The sequence below is a fragment of the Bacillus rossius genome, chromosome 6, assembly GCF_032445375.1.
Source record: "Bacillus rossius redtenbacheri isolate Brsri chromosome 6, Brsri_v3, whole genome shotgun sequence".
NCBI classification, from domain to species: Eukaryota; Metazoa; Arthropoda; class Insecta; order Phasmatodea; family Bacillidae; genus Bacillus; species Bacillus rossius.
The window spans coordinates 83,350,760-83,370,023 of record NC_086334.1 but is presented as its reverse complement, the minus strand read 5'-3'; the positions used below and the strand labels follow the sequence as shown (position 1 = coordinate 83,370,023).

At 33.7% G+C, this 19,264-nt stretch overlaps 2 protein-coding genes across 3 annotated transcripts in view; one reads left to right on the top strand and one right to left on the bottom strand.

The window, feature by feature from the left end:
- Window positions 1-19,264, top strand: part of LOC134533340 (multidrug resistance-associated protein 1-like) — a 180,125-nt gene that overhangs the window by 125,830 nt on the left and 35,031 nt on the right. The gene's annotated exons all lie outside the window — the stretch shown is intronic.
- The window catches only part of LOC134533339 (uncharacterized), a 176,104-nt gene that overhangs the window by 150,588 nt on the left and 6,252 nt on the right, over window positions 1-19,264 (bottom strand). The window lies entirely within an intron of this gene.

Genomic DNA, 19,264 nt, shown 5'->3' with positions numbered 1-19,264 from the left:
AATATTTAACACATGTATTTTTTACTAAACAATTAACTTCAGCTTTATTGGATTATTTTAAAAGAGAAGCAAAGAACTTGTTTGTTTTTCTCACAGTAGCCATTTCGCATAATGTGTTATTTTTGTTATTTGTGTACTACTTTTTATCATACTAATATATATTAAAAGGAAAATCACAATGAGCTTACCGTAATACAAATAAATTTAATAAATATAAATTCGAAAAAAATTTAAATTTTTACAAAAAAAATAATTTAAGGTCTTCTTTTAGTCCCTTTGTCCCACCCTCATCAAACCACAAGTAGTTGTATGTCACTTCCCTTCCACTCTGCGCCTTAGGCTGGGTTCACAATTGAAAAAATAACAGTAACAGTAGGTCGTATGCATAGGATATGGACGCCATGTTTCCTAACCTAACGATTCACAATAGCGGAAAGTTGGTCGTGTGCATGGGAGCGAGGTCATGCGCATAGGAGTGAAATGAATATATTTTATTTCGGTCGCGTACGCATGGCACAACAGCCAATGGGAGAAGAGCAGGGTGCTTTTTTGGCGGGACTAGAAATATGTTTATATTTATTAACCATATTGTAGTAAGAAAATGTCGATATAATAAAAGTATTATCGTTATTTTGAAAGTTAATATGATTATTTACTAACACTGCTAACAGATGTCGCATAGTTCGGGAAATTTCATTGGCTGAAATTTAACAGTAAGAATTCAATTGTGAACCGATTTCGCAGTTCGCACAGGTCGTGTGCACAGGTCGTGTGAATGGCTTGCTATGTACTCGCTTAATTTTTTTAATTGTGAACCCAGCCTTACACGTTGGTGGGTCCGACTCCTGCCACGTGAGCTGTTGGGCTTTCTGCGAAATCAAGAGTCCTCGCGTCTTACCGGTACACATTCCTGGGCTTGGCAACACCGAAGGGACTGGCAGATGGCTATGACTCAGCCCGAACAGTATCACGCGGGAGGCTCCTACTTGTCGCAGAGAAAGGAGGATAAGTGCATCTTCGCTCTTTCTTCGATGGTCACTAGGACCGCAGTAACTTTTACTGCCTCATGTACATGATCACCTAGTTTTGATACTAATGTTATGAAATGGTTATAGAAGTTACCCAAAGGTTATCAACGCTTTTAAAGGTATCAAAACAGAATCTATCAACTCTGTTTTACGATTTAAAATGGTAATTGTGAATGCTCTGATATTAAACCGCTTGATAGAAATCAGGCCAGTTTAAGTATTTTCAACCTAATTGCGGTTTTCTTATATTATCTTATCCGAGCTTATTATAATTTATTTTCCGCCTATTTATCAACTGAAGAAAGTTGTCTACAAATTTAGTAAAGCATAAAGTTTATCTTTATCAAAAATACTTAACTCCAACCGTAATGATTCTTAGCTATGTACTCGTACTTACATAAATTGTTTGCTGTACTAACATTTTATATGACACATTTTTCTGTTTAAACGATAAAAAATCAAACTGTTAGCTGTTAGCTGTTAGATAATCTTCAGTATTGAATTGGAAATACACATTTCATAGGTAATAAGTGTCTCTACTCCATAAACGTGTTTCTGCAGTATATACATGATGTTACAAGCGGGGCCTCGAGGCAGGCCGGTCGATGGGTCGCAGTCCAGCGCAACATTCTTTGTCTGATTAGTAGCAACGACTCGCTACCCTCCTTACCACGCACCATTCTTCCACATAGCTTTGTCATCGAACTCACAATCCCTATGGAGAATTATGCGGACTCCCACAGCTTCCACGTGAAGTGGCTTCACTAGGACGCAATGATTCCATAATATAAAAAAGTACAAGCTTACACAAATTTACAAAACATTTATTGAGCCAATCACTTAAAACAGCAGTCTTGAAACCCCGATTCTTCCATTCTCTTAATAACATCATTACGAAGTTTATAACTGCACCCATTAATTTGTCTTCTCTTTGATAGTAACACATTCTAGCATCTGCTTTCGTTTCGTTCAACGAGAGAACTGTCAAACGCTCTCTTGTTGACACCGATACCAATTGAAAATATAAATATTCTCAAGATAGTAGCGGGTTACCATAAAATAATTCTTTTACTAAAACTTCTATACAAACTTCTAAAGCTTTCCGAAACAATAGTAACATAGCAGGAAGGCGTTTTCGCCAGCGCGTTACTAAAAGCCAGCCCAAGGCATATAAAAGTAAACAGGGATTTCTCGCTCAAGATAAACATGATTTATTTTTCCACCCTTCTAATATCGGCCACAAACGATTCTGACGCTACTTACAACAAATCTTAAAACCAAGCAATTTTGTTTTGACCGAAAATTTATCAGTATATAGGTTATAGATACATTCATACATAAAACACATACATTTATAGGGTTACATACATAAAACACATACATCCATACATACGTACATACATACATAAAACACATGTACACTTCGTCCAAAGTAACATGAATAGTATTTGAATTTTTTCAATTTCTTGTAACAGATTTTGGAAGCAATTTATAACGCCAAGAATATTTTGTTCAGTTGAGTACAACTATTTTTAACTGTACAGTATGAATAGTTTACGATTTTAATTTGTTTATTTCCTTTATATTGATACGTAGTTAAAAATATCAAAATCGTTAATTATATTGATTGTGTTTACAAATTTAACGAAATACATATAACGTGTGTGCGATGTGGTTAAGGTAACGTTTAGTTACGAAGTTCATAAAAATCATAGACGCTAAAAAAAATTAAGTAGTTAAAAGTTCTTAAAATGTATATTTATTTTATAATTTTTGTTTAAAGGAGTTTCAGATGACTTGCAAACTTTTACACATATAAATACAAACTTAAGAGCGTTTTCATGTGGCATTATAACAGCCTGGTAGGGAACCAAACGTGGAGATGTAAATGTGATTTTTCGTCTACTATCAGCCTTGGCGTAAGTAAATTTAAGTTAGCAGGTAACATGTGTTCTATACGAAAAACTAACAGGTGAATGAATTTAAAATCGAGGACCTTGTAAATACATACACAAAAAAACCTATGCGAATGACATGCCCTTTCATGTTCCACACTCATAGTATTTCATCCTCGTAAATTTTATGTGAAAAACTTGGAAAAAAAAGTTTTCATTTGTGCTGCAAAGCTTACACAAATTCCCTTACAAATTAATAGTTTTAATTCATAATTTATCTTACCCTATCCAAACAGAGGCAAGATAAAAAATTCCCGCTAATCCCACTCTAGTGACGAGGGAACCAACCCATGCCCAGGATTGAATCTAGGCTTTCCTTCAACGGGGTAAAAATTATTTTGGTTCCATTACCCCATTTCCCACCTGCAATTTATAACAGACCACCAGAAAAATTATTGGTTTAGCACCCGTGTGCATTATTGTGTTTGTATGAAATTAAAGTAAAAATTCGTCCAACCCGTGTCTTAAAATTCATTTCACAGGTTTAAATATTTAAAAAATCTGGTTTTATCTAGCTTGGGCTGGATAAATATTCGGAAATTTAGTAACTGAGAAAAGTGGTGGATGTAGCTGACGCTTCGTGTGTTTACTCGGAGTTATATCATGTTTTATCAGCCCTTGAGGAAATTATGTTTTTAACAGATAAGAAAACTTGTCACTATTTCATGTATTCAGCAAGCACTACGTGAATTCCACGAGGGACTTCCAGAAAAACAATCAGGCGCTTTAATCTTCACCCCTATTTTCTTCCCCTGGATCAAATTAACTGCATTCCAAGGTCAATACATCACAGATTGACCAATGACTCTGCAGGTCGAGGATGATTCTTACCCTCGCCACCGTCATAGCGACGACGCGTCGCCGTTATGACGGCTGAGTGAAAATGCGGGCACGTATCCGACCGTCATAACTCTCCCCGTCATCGCTAAGGCGCCTTGCCTATGACGGCTCGGCATTCGATAACACGCAGAGGTTGGCGCTGAATTTTCAGGAAGGACGTGTTTTTTTTTGCAGTGTGTGTGTGTGTGTGTGTGCTAGCAATTTACAGCCAATATAAAACTACCGAAAAAAATAGCATATTCTAGACATTCATGAAACTTAGCTTGAAGTTTATATCCATTTATGGGATATACATATTTGTATTGAATATTTATATCATTATCCATTGTCTACTTAAATGTTTTTCGTGCAATTTAAGTATTTTACGATTTTTTTTTGCACCACAATACACCCGTCACGTATCAGACTCAAAATGTAATGAAACCATTTGACATGACTCGGTTATGACTATTAAATACTATCTAATAGACTCAATAAATATTTTGTAAATCTGTGTAAGCTTGTACTTTTATATATGATGGTATTATTTAGCCATCTACTGAAAAGTGTTGTTTATTTTTATTAATTTAGTTTTCAATGGTAATATGTTAGGGAAAATATGATCATAAAAGTATTCGAAAACTCTAGCTACTTAATGTGAAACATTATTTTACACTATTTGCTTAAATCATTATTGAGTTGTTTTTATTAATTGCTGAAGTCAGCTTGCCGATTTTAAAGAACAGAAACAACCCAATGTGTTCAACGTCCCATTAAAACTTTTTAAAAACATTGCCTTTTTTAATTATGTTGTGTTTGCACTTTCTTATAGAACATTCTGTTTAATACAAGTTTTATTAACACTATTTTGCAGCCTAGCATACTTATAGGATGTATATGCTGATAAATTGATTTATTTAGCATATTTATATTTTGAAACATTAGAACATGAAATTGGTATTGTAAATAAATGCCTGAATACTTCATATAATTAACTAGTAGACATTATTGCAACACAACTGTGTAATAACTAGAAACTTATGAGAGTAATAAATATAGTTTAAAAAACTAAAGAAACATGCTTTTAAAGATTATCAAACTAAAAAGTAAAAAATAATTTTAAAATTAAATTTATGACAATAGTATATAAGCAATACTAGTATAAATGAGAAAAAAGCTTGAGGCGCTTTGTGCCATATTTTTTGAATATTAAGCGCCCCATGCTTTTTTCTCATTTATACTAGTATTGCTTATATACTATTGTCATAAATTTAATTTTAAAATTATTTTTTACTTTTTAGTTTGATAATCTTTAAAAGCGTGTTTCTTTAGTTTTTTAAACTATATTTATTTTTAACTTTTTAGTTTGATATTCTTTAAAAGCATATTTTTAAGTTTTTTAAACTATATTTATTTTTAACTTTTTAGTTTGATATTCTTTAAAAGCATGTTTCTTTAGTTTTTTAAACTATATTTATGTATAATTATCATAGGGAAATGAGTTACCGACACTACCTATTACCATCTGAGATAACTATTTGGAGTTGCAACGTCACAAAGAAATGGTAAAGTCTCTACGAATCATTTGCAGTTAGATGTATGGATATAATATTAGAATTTACCGGGGAAAAAAAAACATTTTTTTTTCGGCGTGGCCGGGAGTAGAACCCACGATCGCTGAATCCGAAAGCTGAAGTCGCGCGCCTTAGACCGCTCAGCTAACGAACGTAATGAAATGAGTGGGACATTTTACAGTGATGAGTCACTCACTCTTAGTCGAAAGAGTTACAGACGGACAGACAGAGTTACAGACGGACAGACAAACATACAGGTGAAGCTAATATAAAGCATGTAAAAAATAAGGCGATACATTAGAAGCAAACCCAGCCGTCTATAAAGTGGGGGATAGGCCTAACCTTAATGTCACTAAATCTTGGAAAGATGTGCTTTCTGTTTAAAATGTGATAAAACAAGGGCGTAAATTGGCTAGCAGACTACTCGGTATTTCACAAGCAATATTCTTGTGTTTTCTTTCAACCTTATAAGCTCCCCTGTGCAATTTTTTGAAAGCAAAACTATTTTATCTCGTAAAAAAATCCAAATGAAAGATTTGCTGTGGTAGAATATATAACAACACGCGTTTTAAACAAGAATAGACTAATGTAACATTATTTTGTTAAAAATATTACGTGATTCTGCCCTGACCTTTATTTTTTAACATTTAATGACAAACTTAGACAGCTTGCTATAAATTATTATTATTTTAAGTATGGTATAGTTTGGTGAAATGAGTATTTTTTGGTTGAAAACGAGAAAATAACTTATTCACACTAAACGTACGATACAATAATCATCCAAGCCACGTAAACATAGCGGAGACGAGAAGTTTTAAGGTTTGTTCAGACATAACTTTTTTTTAGATCCATGTACCGCTACAACATCATATCTGAGTGTGTACTAGTATTGATATTAAACATTTAATTTGACAAGAATACACTGTTGAGCACGCCTGAAAGAATTATTTCCAGTATTAAATGAAATAAACACATCATCAGCTGTATGCCGGCTATGGCGGTTCCATGGCGAAGTTGATGAGCGTCTTAGGTACGATGGTTGTATCATAGCGATGACGCCTTAAAGAAAGACGATGTTCAATCCATGCTCACTTTTAGTGGCGAAGAGTCATACCAATGACGCGTCACCCTTATGATAGGCGAAAAAGAGAACAATGCTCGCCTTGCTGCACAAGCCCCTGGTTGACTTTTTGGCTTGTGCTGCTCGAACCGATTCTCCAGAGAAACGTCGAAACGTCACTCATAGCACCGAGTCGGCACACAAGTCACTTTCCACTCCCCCCCCCCCCCCCTCCTCCCTACACCCTTTAGTATTGGTCTAAAGCTAGTGCTGTGAAGTTAACACAATATTTATTTTGCTTATATTGTTCTGTCAATAATATTTTAACTTTAAGCATAATTAAATAGGCTTAAAAAGTTGCGTAAGGATAACAATTATTAACAGTTACGCACCTGTTTACACTCATTTTGTTGTAGCAGAACTACACACGCACGAGAGATATGGACTTAAAACCCACAGAAATAGCCCTTATAGTAGAGAAATGTCGTAAAAATGAAATAATCAACATATGCAGGCTGGGCTCGGCTGGGCTTCGAAGTCACTGGTTGTGAAGTTAAAGGACTAGTCCAGATGTTGTTCTGCTCTGTTGTGTTGTGTGGGGGAGGGGAGGGTAAAGGTTTGCAAGTTGTCGCCAGCTACCTACCCATTGGCAAGATGGACATTGACTACCTGTAGTTTTGCAAACGCACCCGACTGTGCGATTTGCCGAACTAACAGCAATTATTTACGGCACGCGTCAGAATCGCCACAGACTCTTCGGCTGTGCCTTAATTTGCACCATAGGGCGCAGAAAGCCTTGATCTTTTATTTAAAGACCAATGCCCAGGTGCTTACTTGGAGGAATTAAATAAGTTTTCCTGCGAGTACGGCGGAATTTTACTCTAGATTAAAAATTGGGTAAATTCTCTACAGAAATTTGTAACACAAATTAACCAGCCATCTGTTATAAGAGACAAGCATTTAGTCATGAGGACACCTTTATGAATGTGACCTTTGGCTTTGTCGAGTAATGTAATGACTGCAGAATTGTTTAATCTAAACTTTATAGAGATATATTATTTGCAATAAACAATTTGTTCAGCTAATTTAAAAGGCGTATATCATACTTGGAAAGCACTAACAACCATAATACTTCGTACATTTATTGATTTTTTTCGTGATAAACCTTCTGCTGAAATTTGTTCTTTGTATTCTTACTCATATTGGATAGAATCAGTACGTCTTCATAGTACCAACAGGTACAGATATACATGAACTTAAATCCTCAATCTTTTAAGATACGTACTTATGTAAATGAAGCAAATTTATATTAAATACACCGGGAATAGTCTCCAAAACAACCACATACATAGGTTCATTACTAAATAAGAGTTTCTCCATGTTAACTCACGTAAAGTAGAACATTAAAACAAAATCATAGATTACAAAATAAAAAATAAAAATGATTAATTTGGCTTAGGAAAACATTGCTATAAATAATATCATCGTAATATTTTTTTTATTTTGTTTCACAATCATGATCCTTGATTTATCTTCTCTTTGATAGTTATTTTGTTCTTACTTTTAATATTTTCCTAGACTTTGTCTAAAATCTTACTGAGGTGTGTAATGATAGAATTTATAGGGAACGTTCTGTTATATTATTTGTTTCCTTCGTTTGTATGAAGTGGAAATGAACAGGAATACCGGGTTTTGCAGTTACAATCAATGTGGTTGATTAACGAATGGTACCTTTAGTATTTCGAATCAGTTTTTTGAAGCCAGTTTAACTCTAACAAGTTTCTTAATATTACTATAAAAGTATTGTTTCTAAGTACAGTTAATATTGCTAAATTAAAGTAGATAATTATGATGGACGTGAATATGCCAAAGTAAAAAGTTTAAAATATAAATTTCAACAACATATAGGTTACCTGGTTTAAAATTTTAATGGCTTTTTAGTAGATAAGTGCTATTGTAATAATAAATAATTTATTTATAGACTACATTCCATTAGGATTTTACTAATCAAAAACATTTACTATACAATTATTATTTATAAAATAACTTCAAGAGAGGTAAATAATAATTTTAAAAATCAAGCCTAGGAACTACAGCAGAAAAATCTAAATGTTTAAGTGAAACAGACTTTTTAAATATGCATGTTATTGGGAAAGTCCTATTTTTGCACTACGCGCGCAACGCGTGAGAAGATGACGTAAGAGGATGACGCAAGCCCGTGTACAGCTCTCTTGCAAAGGGGTAAGTGATCTTCCAGGAAGGAGTTAGTAATGCAGCCTGACTCAACCTCATCTCCCCCCTGCTGAGACTGCGCCCATAATGTCTTCGTTACAAATGTGCTTGCTGTTTTTATCGTGTTTTATTACTGTTAGTTGATTAAACAAACAGTCGGAAATCTATGATATTTTGAATAAATTATCGCATTATTTCTCAATTTAATTTCAAACGAATTTGCTACAAAGTTTTTTTTTGTTACCAAAATGGTGAAAACTGCGCAAAGAGATATTTTACATATGAATACCTGTCCAGCGGCCACCGGTCGGGATCCAAATGAGTCAACCGTGAGACGTCGAACTCTTTCTAAGAGGATAGGAAAAGTTGCATTATGCATGACTGACGAGAATATTAATATATAAATAAAATCTGAGCAACCTGAGAGAATTCGATGTGGTTTGTTTCGTCATATATGTGTGTATATATATATACATAACATATATACATATATATATACATAAATACATAGGTGTGTGTGTAATTTCTCAAAGATGTTTTTGTCGGTCACTATTTCTTCCTTATAACCGCATCAAAACTAATGATTATAATAACTAAAAATAAACAAGTAACAAAAATTAATGTTTTGGAAAACAAATTATTATAGAAAAAATGTTTATAAAAGCCTTATATTGGTCTACGCCATTTTTGAGGACGCGATCTTCTGACAATCTAACTAACACGCATAATAAACCGAATTAAGTACCACGTAAATTTATAACTTAGGGGAGGGTGTGGTAAAATAATCCTCTTAAGTGAAAATTTAATTTTTTCGTTTATTTAAAGCACTTGCAACGCTACTTTATATTTATCATAACCTCCAAAAAGGTACGTTTACACGATACCAGTAGCTGGAACAAGTAGCTGGGGCCCTGTTCTTGACGCTGCCGGAATAATTCCGCTAGCGGAATTACTTAATTCCGCCAGAAATTTGCTAAACCCTATTCTTGAACACTCGCTAGCGGAATTATGTATCGGAATTACGTCACAAACTGCCAGAATTATTCCGCCACCTCCTTAGCTGGCGGAATCACAATTCCGGTAGAGATTTGAGAGTTGTGTGTTCTTTGAGACCTTGATTTTTTTCAAAATGTAGTCTCTGTTATGGTTCTGAAATATTTTTAAATCGTTTGGATTTTGGTTAAGTAATCTAAGCTATATTAAAATTTTGTTTAATGGCGTGAATGGATAGATAAATAAGGTTAGCTACATTTAAAACCAGCAATAACTTATTCGCCTCGTTATATTATGTGATGTAGGCCTATATTTTGACCAAAATATGTGATGTTTTACTATAGGTAGTGTTATCAGAAGTATTAATTTATTGCAAATGGATGTTCATATATATTCAAGCATTGGGTTTTAGAAAATAATAAATTTACTTATTTAAATTTGCAACACGAGTGCCATTCCAAACTTTAAAATTTGCATCTGCGTGCTTGTAATTTAAATAACATTTAATTTTAATTAAACGCCGCTTAATTGCTGAAAATCAAAGGCAGCAAACTACATTTACCATACCACCTCCTTACCCTTCATCACCAGCTTCGCATCCCAGCAGTGACATTCTGTCACAAGCAGTCGAAAGTATTTCACAACCCCCAGCTACTCAAGGTACTGAAGAAACCTATAATACATACACGTATCTACCGTGAACAACATGTGTATGACAAGAACTATGCGCGGTTACATTTTTTTAGCTTATGCTACAAACATATTTCTTTTCATAATTTGTGAATAATTTGCTTATAAAGCCTACTTTAAAAAAATTTCCCTTCTTACCTTGATGTAATCTTTCAATGCCAAATAAATTGCATTCAGTACTTCTGGAAGAAACTGTGAAATTGTATATTTTGGCAACCTGTACAGATACTGAAGTGATGAAAAACTGTATTCTGTCACTAAATAACGTAACGTGATTTGTTGTTTCAGTCTCATCAAGGTATCTTCTTTCTGTAACTCACATTTAACTTGATGTAACAGCCACTCAAAATTGCTTTCTGTCATCCTGAAGTGGTTGACATATATGCCAGGATCTTCCTTTGCAAGTTCACGTATAAGTGTTTCCGATGCGCCTAAACGATTACGTTTTAAAATTCAGTCTTACACCCACATTCTACGTCAAGGTTAGTAGAGGGAGGTTGCCTCTGTCCCGTAAGCGCTGTGTAGCCAGCAGGCCGAGGGTGGGTGACGTCACTAGCAGTCCCGCAGCTGCCGGCCTGCCCGTTATCTGTCCGCCGCGTCCCGCCACAGCAGCAAATGTCGCGTTTTGAACTCATAGCTTGATGTAATCTTCTGGACATATGCCATTGCTAAAGACAGCCCCACATGACACCCATTTCCTTAGCAGTTTTCATATAATTTTTATGCTAGCGCGCCTGCTATCGTGTAGGTAACATTTCAACACCCTTCCAAGGGGTCTGGCTCTGGGTATAAAAGTTTTCATACTCGAAGTCTTAGCCAAAACCGTAATAGAACGTGTTCTATTTTTCTGCTATAAACATGAGCTTGAGTCGTCAAGATGGTGGACTCACGTGTCTTAATATAACCCCGTATATAGTCTGTATTGTCAACATTAAGGGACGTAACAAATGTAATGGTATGCTAAATGTAGCTTTATACAACTACTGTTTATTTTTAAGCTGAAATTAACACAGAAATAAGTACTCAGAAGTTTTAAAATACGTTATGAAAATATGTTACTCACTGAAAGAAGTTATATAGCGTAGTGGCGAAGGGTGCGATGGCAGTGATTTAAGAGAATCGTTTGAATGATGTTCAAATCCTCGTCAACCAGAAGATTATTTAATTATTTTTTTAAATAACAGATAAGTAGTTTATACATATTGTGCTTACAGCAATTATATACATACATATTTATTTTTTTCTTTAAATAAATTAAAATAAAATCATATGTTCACAAATAATCTAAACCAAAAGTTAATTTTATAATTAAAACGACAACGTTTATTAAGAAACGATTGTCCATAAATTAAAATTGAATAAATTGACACTTTAATAGAGAGAGTTTTTCTTCACCTAAGATTTAAATTTACTATGCTATCTAAGCGTGTTTCTTTGTCTCACTGGGTTACAAAATTATTTGTTAAATATAGAAATAATCACGATATATATATATATGAATTAGTAGCATGTTTTACTATTACAATGAAATTAGCTTGATTAACTGTATAATTAAAGTAATATTGAAACTTTAACCGTACATAAACTACATTTAAATTTATAATTTTAGATTTGAAAAATAACCTACAATTTAAAAATACAACCTTGTAATTTCAAAATTGCTCTTAATTTGTTTCGAAATACTAAACCAACTTTATAATTAATTTGCAAATGAAATATAAATGATAAAATAATTAAAAAATCATTCAGCAAGTGTTTAAACACAAACAGCTGTAACTTTCCTTTTTTTTCAGTATTTTGAGAAGTTGACCACAACAGGTTTATCCTCCCCTGATTATGCTTGCTTTGGTCGGCAACTGCGTTGGCTGGTTTACTGTTAGCATTCTAGGTATCGTGTGTATGGAATTAAGAAATCTTTCTGCGGTTCTGCTATACAAATTTTTAGGAAAGTGTTTATACCCATGGGTATAACAGAAGTTATAGCAGAAAATAGGCATCGTGTAGGATGGGCTTAAGCACATGTATGTCTATAGAAGAAAACTACAAAAAACCCAAAATACAAAAAAAAAAGTAAGCACAGGATTGCTGTTGTCAACAGGATATATACACAACATAGAATTCCATAACAGGAATATGGTCAAAAAAGAAAGAAAAAACCAACATAGAAAACAAAAGTGGACAAAGAGAACGAAAAAACCACAACAAATTTTGACAGCACGAATAATATTGAACCCCCCCCCCCCCCCCCCCCAAAAAAAAAAATTCGAACCAACGTTGAAACGAGACAAAAACACAGCAGACACGGAGAGGAAAACAACAAAACGAAAAGAACAAACACAGTAGTTTTCCAAAACAGAAACAAGCAACGTTTTGGAAACTGCTATCTGCTCCCGTCCTCATGCAGAGACGCACATGGTACAAGAAAACAAGTGCGACTGAGGAGGAACTCCATTTTCCAGAAGAAATTTTCCTAGAAGCTACCCTATTTATTTTTTTGTAAACAACGACAACACTTGGAAACTTTTTTTTTTTATTCTTTAGAATCTGTTACATTCTTTCTCTTCAAGTTATTATTTTCTTTCTTTAATTTTTTAATATGTTTGGCATCGGAGAGAAGTTTATTTTCTAAATGTAATATTTTATGTTTCAGAATTTCATTTTATTTTTTCAGATTTTCTTATTTATTTTCTATCTTATTTGTAGCACTGATGCTGCTAGATTCAATTCCAATCAATTGGAGGGCAGGTCTCAGAGAGTCAATATAAATAATAAATTAGGAGACTCCCTAAATATAAATATAGGAGTCCCACAGGGCAGTGTTCTTGAGCCAATTTTGTTTCTGATATATATAATGGATATATGTAACTTAGACATAACGGGGCAGACAGCTTCTTTTACTGATGATACTGCAATTTTATTTTCATCCGACAATTTATTGTCATTCGGTTTTGAAAGGGCAAATAACGAACTTAAAAAAATTAAGGAAATATTAGATGATAGTTTTCTTTCCGTAAACATAATAAATCTAAATATGTTAACTTTTTCTGCCAACATTTCTGGTCAACCTATTGGCCATGAACTAAAAATTCATGTATGTAATGAAATAAGCGTCAGCTGTGAAAAGTGTAATGTCACAGAAAGAGTACAGGATGTAAAATACTTAGGAATATAGTTCTTGACTCTTTTCTAAAATGGGACAAACAAGTATCTTATCTTACGAGAAAATTACGAAAAGTTGTGTATAAATTCGTTGAACTAAGATCAGTATTATCTATTGAGAGTATTAGAATGGTTTACTTTGCTATTTTTCAGTCTGTTATTCAGTGTGGCATTCTAGCTTGGGGAGGGATGAGCAAAACGTCCTTTAAGCCATTTATAAAAATTTAAAAACTTATTTTACGAATTATTTAAAAAAAACACGTACACATCCAAGGGATTTTTTAAACTATTAAAGGTATTCCATATTGAAAGATTGTTTATTAAAGCTGCAATAATGAATATGTATCAAAGGAAAAATCATATAAATTATGTAGATCATAGCTATCTTATACGGCATAGACAGAACATAAATTTACCAATCCCTCTATTTCATAAAACAATTCAGAACTTTAGAATTTTTGCTTCCCAAAAATGTAGTTATTCTTCCTGAAAAATTAAAAAAATAAAACATTATTTTCAAATAAAAATATGTAAATCTTTGGCTAGATAATTTAACTGATGAAGAGCTTTCTTTACTATTTAATTAATTTTGTATATTGTTGTAACTTGTACTTTATTATAAATTATAATTATTACTGAAAAATATTTTCATTTATTCTTCAAAGAATTTCATTTTTATACGTCTTCTAATTAGTATAAAACTAATGTTCTATGTCTTTAGTTCTAAATGATATTTATTTTTTCTCAATTATAACAAATTTTTTCAAGTGTTTACATTTGTCAAAATACCGCATGCAATTTAAAGTGTAGAAGCACTCACATACAAGCTTGTTTTCGTGAGTGCTAAATTTTCCTGGTTAATTAAGTGAATATTGTTAAAGAAGTGTAAAAAAGAAGGGGAACAATAAAATTATTATTAAAATAATTATTACTTATTTCTTGCGGTTCTTTTATCAGCTCTGTTGCAATTTTTTTTGTTTTGTCTTGAATTGTACCGTGAATTACGTTCTACAGAATTTACATCGTCCTGGCGAATATGCTCCTTAGACACCAAATTTAGAGATGGTACAGCAGATTTCTGCAAAATTTTCTTCGGTTCTGTTTTTAACGGTTCGGCCTGTAGATCTCTGTCATAGTCGTCGAGCACAAAATGATCTGAAGAAACAAATAAAGTATCGGGATTGAATTTATCTTGCCGTTTGCAGCGTTGACCCATTGGCTTCTGAACACAATTTGTTCTGGAAATCTGTGGTATATGACGTTCTTTGTTTTGTCACGACGATTTTTACAAATAGCTACAGCACACCCAGTCCCGGGAATTTTACTACACAGCAAAACTAGTATTACCTGCATTAATGTTATAAACTATTCGTTCAAACGGCGAACACTGCTCAAGTTGACGTTTATCAGGCTTGGATATAAAACTCATCAACACGCACGCGACAACCTCCCACGAGTGGCTGAATTTGTCGTGCACATAAAGATGAAACTAGAAGTACGCGTGTCATGAGATCGTCTCTATGACAGTATGTCCAGTTTTGTCCGGACGGAAATATATACATATTTGTGAAAACGCACGCGTCATCTGTTAGGGACGGGACGGGAGCAAGGTCGAGGCGGTGGACTGCACGTGACGTCACTTCGCTGCCTGCGCAGAAAGATGCGCGCCCGTCTGAGGCAACCTCCCCTTCTACTAACCTTGATTCTACGTATCTTCCTTCTCTTGTTCTGTAATATTGTTTGCAATTCAGATATCAGTAACTGTGCAATATATCGCATGACACAGCGAAGTACATGCTTAGAACGAAATGGCGCCATATTGTTTAGCTTTGGAAACTGGAAACGTATAAACGTTATCTGGAACAAGTAACTGGAACCAGTTACTGTCGTTTAGTTTGGATCCATCTACTTGTTCTAGCTTTTGGCCTCGTGTAAACGTACCTCTACATTGATCTGCTGTCTGCGGTTATATGCTTATTATTTTTTTCTCAAAGGTGTTTCTTAGTCGCTGCGCCAAATCTCCCATTGTACTTTATTAAAAGGTATGTTTTGACATCATTTTAGCATTTGAAACGCAAATTTTCTCATACCCGACATTAACTTCACACATTCTGATACAAATATGTATTTCCAAACGATGAGAAAACAATTCCCAATAAAAGTAGCCTTTGATATGACCAATAATAAAGCACAATGCCAGACGCTTCAAAGGGTAGGATTATATTTATCAAAACCTGTTTACCACATGTTTTATGCATGGTTTTTCAAGAGCCTATTTTTGTTTCGTGTCAGGCACATACAGCCAAGAAGTAAACGATGAACACATTTTAACGTTAATCATCGTTATTGAAGAATATTTGAGCAGTAAGAAGTTTAAAAATAAATATATGATAAATCCAATATATTTTGTTGATATAGGTATACAATACCTTTCATTAATAAATACTTGCATGTCTATATTTCCCCATTATTAAATTACCATTCAATGACCGAGCAAGATGAAAATTTTTATTCGCACGAGTCAATTATTTGTTTGTAAATTCTCGTCATTTCAACAAATGAAACAGCGCACATTTGGCTGCGTCGACCAGGCGTGTCTCAGTGTCCTGAAGGTGGTCGCGGCTGCGTAAGCCGTCGGCTGGCCGCCGAAGGTCTCATTTGTGTGATTCTGACCGCAGCGACTTGGCCTAGTGTGTGCCTAGTGTTAAACTTTATTTTTTAAGATCGTCATCCATGTTTTCTGGACCCAGCCACACACTGAAAGCAGTGATGATGTAATCTATGCGATGTCATTATTGACAATTGAAATAATCATAGATCCATTAATTCGGATAGATTTGAAGAGTTACTTTTGTTTTATTTAGTAATACAAACTATTTTAAAATAAATAAGCTACTTTAAAACACGCGGTGTATCTGTTATAACTAAATATATTACAATTTTTGATCCCAAACACTCCCCCACTTGATGAAGGGGAGATAAACAGGGAACGTTTTAAAAACTGCTCTCAGCTAACTTAAATCAAGTACATCACAAGCCACCTTCTGAATAGAAATACTATAATATATGTAGGAGGCCTGTAAAATTGTTTTTAGTTCAAGTCCTACATATATTCATAGAAGTTACTTTGTTATATATTCGAATTAAAATTAACAAATTACGCAAAAACAAGAACCTAAATGTGAAATTCGTACACATTTACAGATTTGTCTATATCATAAACATTTAACTAGACCAAAGTTATTATGTTTTTCATTACCAATGCTTGAAAATAAGAATTTGAAAGGAACATATGAATAACTGCTTGTTTATCCTTACATAAAAATGTATTGTGTGTTCACGTATGGCCATATTTGACACAACAGCTGACGTGGAAGGATACTTAGTGTTCACTACGGTGTTCCATAGCCATGATAAAACCATTTCATAAAAGTTTAAACAGTACTGTGCGGATCGAGAGCAACAAGTCACTGAAATGCCATTTAAAATTTGATTACAATTATAATTCATCATCTTTTTAAAACAGTTGGAAGTAGTGAAGTAAGTTTTTCGTAAACAAAAAATTATTCTAATTAAATTCCCTTAAAAGTAATTAAACGTGTAGTAAAATAGTTTCAAGGTTGTGAATAAAACAATTTAAACAATTGTGTTCAATAATAAATAAAAAAATTCCAACAAATGTACTTCTTTAATGAAACAATGTAGATAACGTGATTGTATTTACTATCTACGGATAAACAGTGTGACTTGCAATCAGCAGTAGAGAGAGAAGGGGGGGAAGGGGAATTGCTAAAAGTATTAGAAAACATTGGTTAAGCCAAAGCTTTCAAAATCATAAAAAAATTATTTGCTATCCCTGAAATTTAATTTACAGACATCGGCGATAGGTTTAACGTTTGTAGGCGAGTGCACAGAATGTCAGGAAATTGTAGTTGTTGGACAACGAAACACCAATCTGAAATAAAAACAAAGAAGGTAATATTTGTCTGTAAAACAGCGTATAACAGAATATAAAAAACATTCAGCTCTTTTATTCAGATGAATGTAACTATAATATTTACAAAAAAAAATCTGAATTCGGTACCACATTACTGCCAGTATGTAGTCAGAACCACCAAGTAAGACAATGGTGGCAGCGTAGCGTCATCCATTGGATAGCAATTTTCTTTTATAAAAAAATATATAAAGAACCTATATTTGACTACTATTCAAACAAAACATGTCAATAATTTTTAAAGGCCTTCCAATGTTCCATTTTAACCCGATAGTTTAACATAAAACACGCTATAATTATTATCAACAAGTTAAAAAAAGCAACTAGTTGTCTACAATGCATAAATTAAAACGCCTGCATACAAATTGGGAAAATTGTATCATATAAACGCACGGTGCGTAAAAGTCCTCGTTCACAACCAGAAAACGCAAGGTATTCTGATTGCAGAGTAAATACCAACGTGTGTTTAAAGCTGTAGGTCCGCACTATATATGGGTATATTATTATCATATTAACACATCTTACTTAAAAGTCCTCGTTTACCATATGAAAATGCAAGGTCCTCTGATTGCAGTGTAAATACCAACGTGAGTTTAAAGCTGTAGGTCCGCACTATATATGGGTATATTTATATCATATTAACACATCTTACTTAAAAATCCTCGTTTACCATATGAAAATGCAAGGTCCTCTGATTGCAGTGTAAATACCAACGTGAGTTTAAAGCTGTAGGTCCGCACTATATATGGGTATATTTATATCATATTAACACATCTTACTTAAAAGTCCTCGTTTACCATATGAAAATGCAAGGTCCTCTGATTGCAGTGTAAATACCAACGTGAGTTTAAAGCTGTAGGTCCGCACTATATATGGGTATATTTATATCATATTAACACATCTTACTTAAAAGTCCTCGTTTACCATATGAAAATACAAGGTCCTCTGATTGCAGTGTAAATACCAACGTGTGTTTAAAGCTGTAGGTCCGCACTTCATTTGGGTATATTTATATCATATTAACACATCTTACTTAAAAGTCCTCGTTTACCATATGAAAATGCAAGGTCCTCTGATTGCAGTGTAAATACCAACGTGTGTTTAAAGCTGTAGGTCCGCACTTCATTTGGGTATATTTATATCATATTAACACATCTTACTTAAAAGTCCTCGTTTACCATATGAAAATGCAAGGTCCTCTGATTGCAGTGTAAATACCAATGTGTGTTTAAAACTGTACGTCTGCACTTCATATAGGTATATTTATATCGTATTAACACACCTTACTCAATAGTTCTCGTTAACCATATGAAAATACAAGGTTCTCTGATTGCAGTGTAAATACCAACGTGAGTTTAAAGCTGTAGGTCCGCACTATATATGGGTATATTTAAATTATATTAACACATCTTACTTAAAAGTCCTCGTTTACCATATGAAAATGCAAGGTCCTCTGATTGCAGTGTAAATACCAACGTGTGTTTAAAGCTGTAGGTCCGCACTTCATTTTGGTATATTTATATCATATTAACACATCTTACTTAAAAGTCCTCGTTTACCATATGAAAATGCAAGGTCCTCTGATTGCAGTGTAAATACCAATGTGTGTTTAAAACTGTACGTCTGCACTTCATATAGGTATATTTATATCGTATTAACACACCTTACTCAATAGTTCTCGTTAACCATATGAAAATGCAAGGTCCTCTCATTGCAGTGTAAACATTAACGTGTGTTTAAAGCTGTAGGTCCGCACTATA